Source organism: Oryzias melastigma, linkage group LG7, assembly GCF_002922805.2.
Source record: "Oryzias melastigma strain HK-1 linkage group LG7, ASM292280v2, whole genome shotgun sequence".
NCBI classification, from domain to species: domain Eukaryota; kingdom Metazoa; phylum Chordata; class Actinopteri; order Beloniformes; family Adrianichthyidae; genus Oryzias; species Oryzias melastigma.
In genome coordinates, this window is record NC_050518.1 from 5178704 (window position 1) to 5187528 (window position 8825).

At 38.6% G+C, this 8825-nt stretch overlaps 1 protein-coding gene across 5 annotated transcripts in view; it reads left to right on the forward strand.

Moving 5' to 3' along the window:
- The first annotated feature begins 2608 nt into the window (after nt 1-2608).
- The window catches only part of si:dkey-178k16.1 (band 4.1-like protein 1), a 57554-nt gene continuing 51337 nt past the window's right edge, over nt 2609-8825 (forward strand). For 3 of the 5 annotated variants that reach the window (XM_036212661.1, XM_036212662.1, XM_036212664.1), the window contains exon 1: nt 2610-2911. The gene's annotated coding sequence lies outside the window, so the exon portion shown is untranslated. Of the gene's footprint in view, nt 2912-8825 lie in introns of all 5 variants that reach the window. The other 2 variants (XM_024292777.2, XM_036212663.1) reach the window with 1 other exon arrangement.

Here is an 8825-nt window from a genome sequence, read left to right on the forward strand (position 1 = left end):
TTAAGACTCTATGTACAAAATGTATGGCCATTGAACGCACGTTGCGAGTTAAACCAGGTCAAACTCTGACCGTTTAGGGACTCCGATTTGGAAGTGACGCACGCATGTCATCTCTTTTGAATTCACAGAAGTATCAACTATTTAAAATTTGATTATGGGGGAGATATTAATGATGAGGGTTTGTGCCCGCACAAAATTATGACACCAAGTCTTTCAAATATTGGATCAGCACTTCCAAGAAAAAGCGTGGAGTGAGAGTCGAAAGATTTGCACCGCTTCGACATTTCGCACCAAAATTCTTCCAACTGTTGGTACATGCGGTAATGAATAATAGAAAAAGAAGAAAAAGGAGAAGCCCTCCCCTGCTTGTCCACTGTGAACACCACGGGCTAAATGCATGTAGAAGAATGCCAGTTTAGAGCCTTTTTGAATGTGTATCACATATCTCCGAATCTTAACTGATATGTGAGTCACAGAACTTGTTTTTTATAGAGTATCAAATACTTATTTTCCTCAATGAAATGCAAATCAATTAATATAAATTATTTGAAGTCGATTTCTTGATTTTTAACCTCTCACTTTCAAATAAATGAACCTACCATTTGGATGACAGACTGTCAATTTCTTTCTAGGTGGGCAAATCAACAAAATCAGCAAGGGAATCAAAATTGATCTTAAAGGGCCCATATCATGCCATTCTAGGCATTTCAAAGTATACCGTATCCATATATATGATAACATATTACTTTTGGCACACTAAAGAACAAATTATTTATAAAAGATGAGCTTTTTCCTACCCGGAAGTAAGACAACAGGATCTCAGTGACACCCCCTTTCACTCCTTGTGGGTGCCGCTAATCTCCTGACATCATCCTAGAGCCGGCCTCGACAGAGTGTCTGCGTTTCGCCCACACGAAAACAAATAACATCCAAATTTTTGCAAAGATGGATGTGCATATTGTGCATATACAATCAATATGATCACAGAGAAAGTGGGTGTTTGGTCCAATCTGAATTCTTCCATTCTCCCTACCCCTCCATTTGAAGGGGCATTTGGAGTGAGAGTGGTGTCTAAGCAGAGGGATACAAAGCCCTCCATCGTGAGGGTAAACCATGTCGCGCTATGCCGCAGAGTAGAAGCACTTTCCTTTATGTGGATCCGCTCTGAAGCACAGAAGTTTATATTTAAATGTAAGAAATGACTTATAGTTGTAGGATGACCTTTTTTAAAGTTATAAAACCACTGTTGTTAAGTATGTTTGAGCACTGGAAGCTCCGCACTAACGCTAGCTGACTGGCTACAATTGGTGACGTCACAGAGAGAAAGTGACGTCTGTTTTAGGAGACACTATTTTTCCATAACTCTCCATTTGGAGGGCTAAATGTAGAGGTAGGGAGTAGAGAATAATTCGGATTGGGGTATTGTGTTAGCCTGGGTGGGGGCACCAGACTCTTCCTGGAAGGGGCTGTTCCCCACTTTGTAACAGTGTGAGCACCCATTGGTGGATTGGGAGGGGCTGTTGCTCAAAGAGCAGAGTTTTTTAGAGGAATGCTCAGATGTGCGTGAATGGATCAAAAAACTGCTTTGGGGCTGTTTTCCAGGATTAAATCACAATTTAATACTCCAGAAAGCTCAAAAAGTTGATTTTGCATGGTTAAATTTAATTTATTTTTCTAGCTTTGACGTAGCTTTATTTTAAAGGCAGCAAATTAAAAGTCACAAAATTTAAAGGGGCCATACCAAGATTTTCTTAAGCCTTTCAGAGTAAATTATATCCATATATATGCTCATATATTACCCAAAAAACAAAATTATTTATGACATATTTATTATTTTAGTGAGTTTTTTCTTACCCGGAAGTAAAATGACTCAATGCCTGAGGGTCCACCTGCTGCTGCGTGTGGCTGCCGCCCATTTCACGATGTCATCCTAGTATCCGATTTTTTTCAAAGATAGATCCACATACCATATCTGCCCTTAATAGGCCTGGCCATCGCTACACTGGCTCACAACACAAATACACCCAGCGTCTGCAGGATTGTGCCCAACTGAGGCGAAGGGGTGGTCTTAAAGTCTATAGTAATGAACACCTGTTTGAGCTGGAATTTATTGAAGACCGGACACAATTGGAAAATATACATATTGGAAACTAAAATGAAAGTTTTTTGCTTATCACCACTAGCTAAAGAAATTGGGTGTTGGCGTTGGACTGGGCAGAGCAGACTCTTCTTGGAAGGGGCTGTCTCACGTTGTGACGTCATATCGTGAGGACTAGCTTGTTTTCACGGGCATGGGAGGGACTGCTGCTGAAAGCACAGATTTTTAGAGGATTACTTAGAAATACTGCTTTGGGATTGTTTATAGTGAAGAAAAAACAGTATAATATACTTAAAAGCTCAAAAAGTATTTTTTTCATGGCATGGACCCCTTTAAAGATAAAAAACATGTATATTTCATATCAGTTTAAAACTATAATTCCATATTTCCAGTTGTAATCTAATTATTTCAACATATCAGATTTTTATTTGTCCCAGATATTTAAAAAAAAAATGAGACTTAAAGGCAATTTTCCCGACTAAAAACAGAGACCGCGAGCTTTAAAGTTGTGATGAGTGGAGCAGTAGTGACAGGGAGGCTGCGTGTTTTGTCACATTGCTCCTCGCTACGCACGACGTCCGGAGTTCCCCCGCTAACACCGTGAAAACGCCCCTCTTCTGTCCTCCTCGTCCTCCCGACAGGCAGGCAGCCATCCTCGCCTCGCCGGCTTGTGTCCGTCTCCCGTCCCCGCCCGCAGCGCTTCATCTCCCCGCGGCAGAGCAGAAGGCGCTCCGGGGCGGTGACGGACGGCGTCCGACCTCTCAATGATCAGAACCGGGACCGAAGCTTAAGCATCCGGACCTGGCGGGACAGGTAAGCAGTTTATTTGTTTGGGATCCGGCTTGCACAGGTGCACGCTGCGTTTCGCCGGTTCAGTGACATTGTGAGGAGGAGCGTCTATAAAAAGCGTGTTTTATATGCAGCTTTCATGCCTCGAATGGAGGAGGCGAATGCAGTGGGTGTTGCCACACCGCTCAAATATGACCAATATGGTCGGCAATGTGGGTTAATAAGCCGCATCCTTTATTTCATGGATGTCAAGGCCCTGTGGAAAGCAGGTGCACCTTTATAGTCTAACCACATTTTCACAAAGGGATTCTGTTTGGCGAGCTACCACCACTCAGAGCCGCTCTTGGCCGTGAAGTATGTGCCAGGAATTAGATTTCCTTGTGAAGCTGCGATCTTAACAGCTGATGCTTTTAGATAATGAGCTAATTGAAGACGGAGCGCGCTGACGCGGGCGTGGCACAGGGCGCAGGCGCAGGAGCAGGCGCTCGCGCTCCGGCTCTGCAAGGGTTCACTACATTTGAAACAGCCTGTAAAAATAAAAGTGTGGAGTTTGTTTCAAAGAAATCAAATGTCACCATCAAACAATTGCATCAGGATCATATCTGGTTTATCAAATTCCCTTTACTAAAAATTCATAAATAAATATAGGCTAATATAGTATAGTAATATAGTAGTGATATAGTAGAAATTAGCCAATTGTGTATCATTTTTTTCCTCAACAGGTTTGAAATCAATCCAAATCTTTAAGTTACAACGGGGAATCGTGTACTAAAGTTTGACCCACTTTTTTTGTCAGTTGAGTATTTTACATTTTTTTTAGGCAAAATGTGGAAAATAAAACTTAAAAGTCTCACTCCGATCATCTGATCTATTTAAAATGTGTTCCAAGTGGTCTATTAATTATGTTAATGACATTTTTATCCATAATAATAATAATAATAATAAAAAGAGTAATCTAAGTGAGTCCTCATTTCCCATCATCCCATTGTTTACACCAATGAGATATATCATTAGAGGTGGAATGCTAGCTTGTTGCGTATACGCAAATTCGGACGCCATATTGGACCTGTTTACTGCTGTGTTAGAATTGTACAAAAAGAGAACAAGAATGGGACTTTTCACTAGTAAATTATTGCTGTCAGCTGATAAAGGAGAATGAGTGAGTTTACTCTCGATATTAAACGTTTAGGCTAATCTTGTAGCCCATTCAAAGTCAACAGAGCTTTAAACTTCACACTTTTTCCACGTTTTCTGGCAGCACATCTGATCTTCTTCGTTATGGAGGATGGCCGTGGTATTTGTATGTGTGTTAGACCTCCGGTCAGACCAGACAACCCGCTGGTAATTAGATTACTAAGTGGAGAAACATAAACTAACCGGGATTTCCTCAGTAGTGAAGAGGGAAGAACCGTCTGATGGGCAGACTGGGAAATGTGGCGTATGAAAGACCGCCTGCCTGCTGTCACACCGTTGCATGAGCCCTTCTGATCGAGGCCAGGATAGGAATCACTTTTGTGTTCTCCTGATTCTCAACAATTCAATTTAAATAAATGCTCAGAAATGCATTTTTTTTTCTTTGCTCCAATTTCTGCGCATATGTCCTACATCATGAGAAAAATACAAGAATATGTTATAAACACCAAAAACATGTTTTTATCCATTGATCTTCTTTTGGTCTATTGTAAATGCATTCCCAGTGGTCTTTTAATTATGCCGTATTTAGTAAAAAAAAAAAAAAAGTGATTTACTAAGACAGTTTCTGCAAAGCAGTAGTTCATTAGAACTTCGCTTATGAATAGTGTTTTTTTTTAAATATATTTCGATATGTCCTCCATCATCATAAAAATGCCACAAGAACATGTTAAAAACACCATATATATATATATCAAGTTTTTATTACATGTAAAAAAATAAAAGGTACTTGTATAAAAAAGAAAACAAGAAGAAATGTAGAGATAAATAAGTTTAGAAGTGTTTCTTTTTCAGCTCGCTGCATGGTCTACAACTGAAATGATTGCAATTGTAAACTCTAATTCTAATGAATGCATCTTTCTGCTCTGCCTCCCCTCTCAAACAGACTGTCAGCCCTTGAGTATCTGGCTCCTTTGCAGCCACACCACAGGCTATAGTTTCCTCCATGCTGAATTTGTCCAAGCAGTGTCCAGAAGGAGGGAAATTAAATCTGAAACCCATCCATCTGTCTGTCCTGCCCCTTCACTCATCCTTCAAAACCGTTTTCTTTTCACCTGCTTCACCTTCAGGATTCATATTTACCATGTCGTCAGAGGAGTGCTCCTCCGTTACGGACAATTGTTTGTTTGGAATAAAGGGCAAAGGCTCCATGTTTCCTTTACCCTTTTCTTCCAAACAAACAATTTCCCGTTGTGTTGAATACACAGAAGGAAACAAGGGACACTTCTCCTGGCTGATGTTGATCTGGTTGAGCCTCATAGTAAGAAAAATACCAGATCGCTTAGAAAAATTTAGGATCTTTTTCCCACTCTGCTGTTCTATAGTGAGTGCTTTTACACGAGCTAAATGGGGATTGAATGTGATTCTAGCTCAGAAGAAGTGGGGCTGAGAAGCAGGATAAAATCCCTGAATTTTTTTCATGGTCTGATGGATGATGCCATATGTAAAGTTTGTCAACGAGCTGGAACACACTAGATTTAAAGCTGTGTTTTCACTGTTTTTGCTAAAAAATCTCTTAAAATACACACCAGTGAAAATTGTGTTTAAGCTGTTTTTAACATTTTCGTGTTGCATATTTTTGATGATGAAGGACATATATAAAGATGATGCAAACACTCGTAGACGACTAGATCCATGGACATGTTCGTTTTCCTTGTCTGAACTAACATTCGCATTAAAACATGACTGTGTAATAATCATTTACTCTTAAATACCCAGAAAACTGATCCCTTGATTTTTGCCCCAGAAAATTGAATTCCTTTCATCAGACAACACCTCGGGTTTCTCAGGACTCTCAGGAATCTTGGGGTGTTGTTTGACAAGTCTATGTCCTTGGAAAGTTACTCAAAACAGATAGTAATAAACGGTTTTTATCTTCTGAGCAATGTGGCAAAATTGAAAAGGATTTTATTTCGATCTGACCTGGAAACAATTATCTATGCTTTTATTTCTCCTCGTTTAGATTACTGTCACTCTCTCTCTCTTCTTTGTGGACATGGTCACACACACCCAGACTTGCTGGACTCCTGAGTCTGTTAATGACAAACTCATGAAATTACAAGTCCGCACATAGTCACTCAGCAATCTGCACGTTTGCTTTTTATTTCCAAACAATTTAGCATTTTTTCCAAATTGCACCCGTTGATGCAATTATTCTCCTGGTCCCGGTGTTCAGTCATCCTGTCGTCGGATGGTTAATAGCTTGTTGAGGCAGAGCCAGTATGTGTTTGCATACTTAAACTGAACGTTAACCACTCTGGAGTCAAAGACGCTTCAGAAAAGGCTTGCCAAAGATAGCAGCTTGTAATAAGCTGTCACTTGTGCATCATCGCCACAAATGATGCACTAATTCACCTATTAAAGTTATCACAGATAATGTGGCAAAGTCATCGGGAAAGCCAGGTCTTATCACAGCATGAGACTTCAGTTCATTGCCGACAGTTGTGAATTTTTTCACGGTGATCTCTACTATCTAACAGGATAGAAAGCTATAAAGGTAATGATGTTGGTGCATGATTAGACTTCTTGAAGTCTTTATCCAAGCTTGCTGCTAGATCTTAAAGTCCTGCTTTTGTTTGTTTCTTTATTTCTGCATCACTATGGTGCAAAGCATTCAGCGTATTTAACTGGATATTGTTTAAACTATTGCTATTAAAGGTATCACTTAAAAGAAAACAAGATGTATTCAAACATATGCAGTTATTTAATTTTTAATTTCTGGATTTTGACAGTTTTCTTGTATTTTTTTATTGCTACCACAGGTCTTAATTGCTTTTTTTGCATTTTTATTGATATCAGGCGATTTACGTTACCCTTTGTTTTTGCCTCCAGACGTGTGCTGGTTTCTAGCTGTTGGTGAGGCTCTTTTTCTGGGTCTGTCCATCTGTTCTGTGATGCATTCTGCAGATTTTTGTAGCTGTATGCTGAATCTGGGCTGACAGGTTAAATCTACACACTTGGTAATCGATTATGCTACTTATTTCAGCAGTCACATCATCAATAAACACGATTGACCCAGTTATATTGGCAGCCATTTATGGTTCATGCTTCTGCCGGTTTTGACAGATGAGGTGACTTTGGATCTTCGGCTCTTTTTCTCCCCCCTCTCTGTCCGTCTACCTTTTCCAATTCTGATGCCTATTTTAAATGGATTCATCTGCTCAGAGTTGTTTTTCAGGTTTGCTTGAATGTTTTTAGTGATTGGCATCTCAATTTCTTTAGAAATAGTTTGTTTTATTTCTTATTAAGAGAGATATTTTAAAAATTATGCAATCATCTGTTGTTCTGTTGTTCTCCAGTTCTTTAGGTGTTGTCTAGTTCTTCAGTGCATTTTTTTCCTAATTACTTTCTGTTGAATAATGTACATAAATATTTATAAAATGTTTCTGTAAAGTGACCAGTTTCTTTTAGAGCTGCCATGAAATAACAAATATGTTTCTATAAATAGTGTAATCATTTTTGTTTTTTGCGAATTCTGACCATTTTTACGATTTGGTTCACTAAATTATTTATTAGATCATCTTATAAAACTATCACAAAGTAATGCAAATTATATTTTAATCTGTGACAAAATGATTTGGATGGATTTGATGAAGAACATGTTGATTCTAAAATATTTTCTTAATTTAATTCTGCAAAACCATAAAAACTATGTGAAATATGAGCACATACAATAAAAAAAAGACAAAATATTTAGTACAATGCGCTTTCTCCTTTATTATAAAAGCTAATTGTAGTTAAAAGTTTTGGAGTAGGACAGCTGTTTCTTCTAAATCCCCTTTGTTGGTTTTTTACAGTTACTGTAAGGCTGACTTTAGTAGTTTTCATCCTCTTCTCGAATCAGTCAGCCTTGCCAGTTTAGATATAAGATTGCAGTTCTGCTCTAATTTCCTTATGCCAGTGGCCCATATCAGCAGACAGCATGATACTTTTGGCTGTAAGCAGGCTTGTTGCAACACGTTTCATTTCTGTGGACCAACTACATTTTTAAAAACGATTGAAATAATTCATCTTGTTTTTTTTTCCCTGTATAAATTGTCAGCTGGACCCCATTTTTAAGCACCTAGACATATTGTTTTTTTTGTCTCTATGAAAATGTGCTTTGTTTTACCAAACAAAATTGCATGTGATGCATAAGCATGACCTAAGTTCATTAGATTTTTTTATGCTCCTTATAATAAATGAACTATACAGTTTACTAAGCACAATTACACTTTATTTAAAATTAAAATATGTTCTGATTCTTGAAACTAAAAGTAAAAAAAATAAGTAATTTGCACAAAATACTAATCCAAAGACTGTCAACAACCTAATCTGGACATAGTTGGGCCCAGATTAAGTTATAATAAATGCACACTAGACCTGATCAACAGCAGTTCCCAATTTCCTGCGTAGTTTTTGTTTAATATAATTGTTTTCATGCAGAACCAAACCGTCTGTAAAGTTTTTGGACATCCTGCAGCCTCCACCTCTGCTTTCACCTTAGTTCTTCTTGTGTCACATCAGCATGCCCGCCTCCACATTAGTGTCACATTCTCCAGCACACCGCCATGTGAAGGTTCACCTCTTCACCCTTCCCTCACACATGTATATGTGTCAACCAGCTGGAGAATCCCCCCGTGGCTGTTCTCTTCCCATGTCTTTTATCATTTCCTTTATCTTATTTTGATGTGCTTGACACACTGTCAGACTAGAGTTGTCATAGTAACTGCATATTAAACAGACATCCATGAAGTCTTTGTATTAG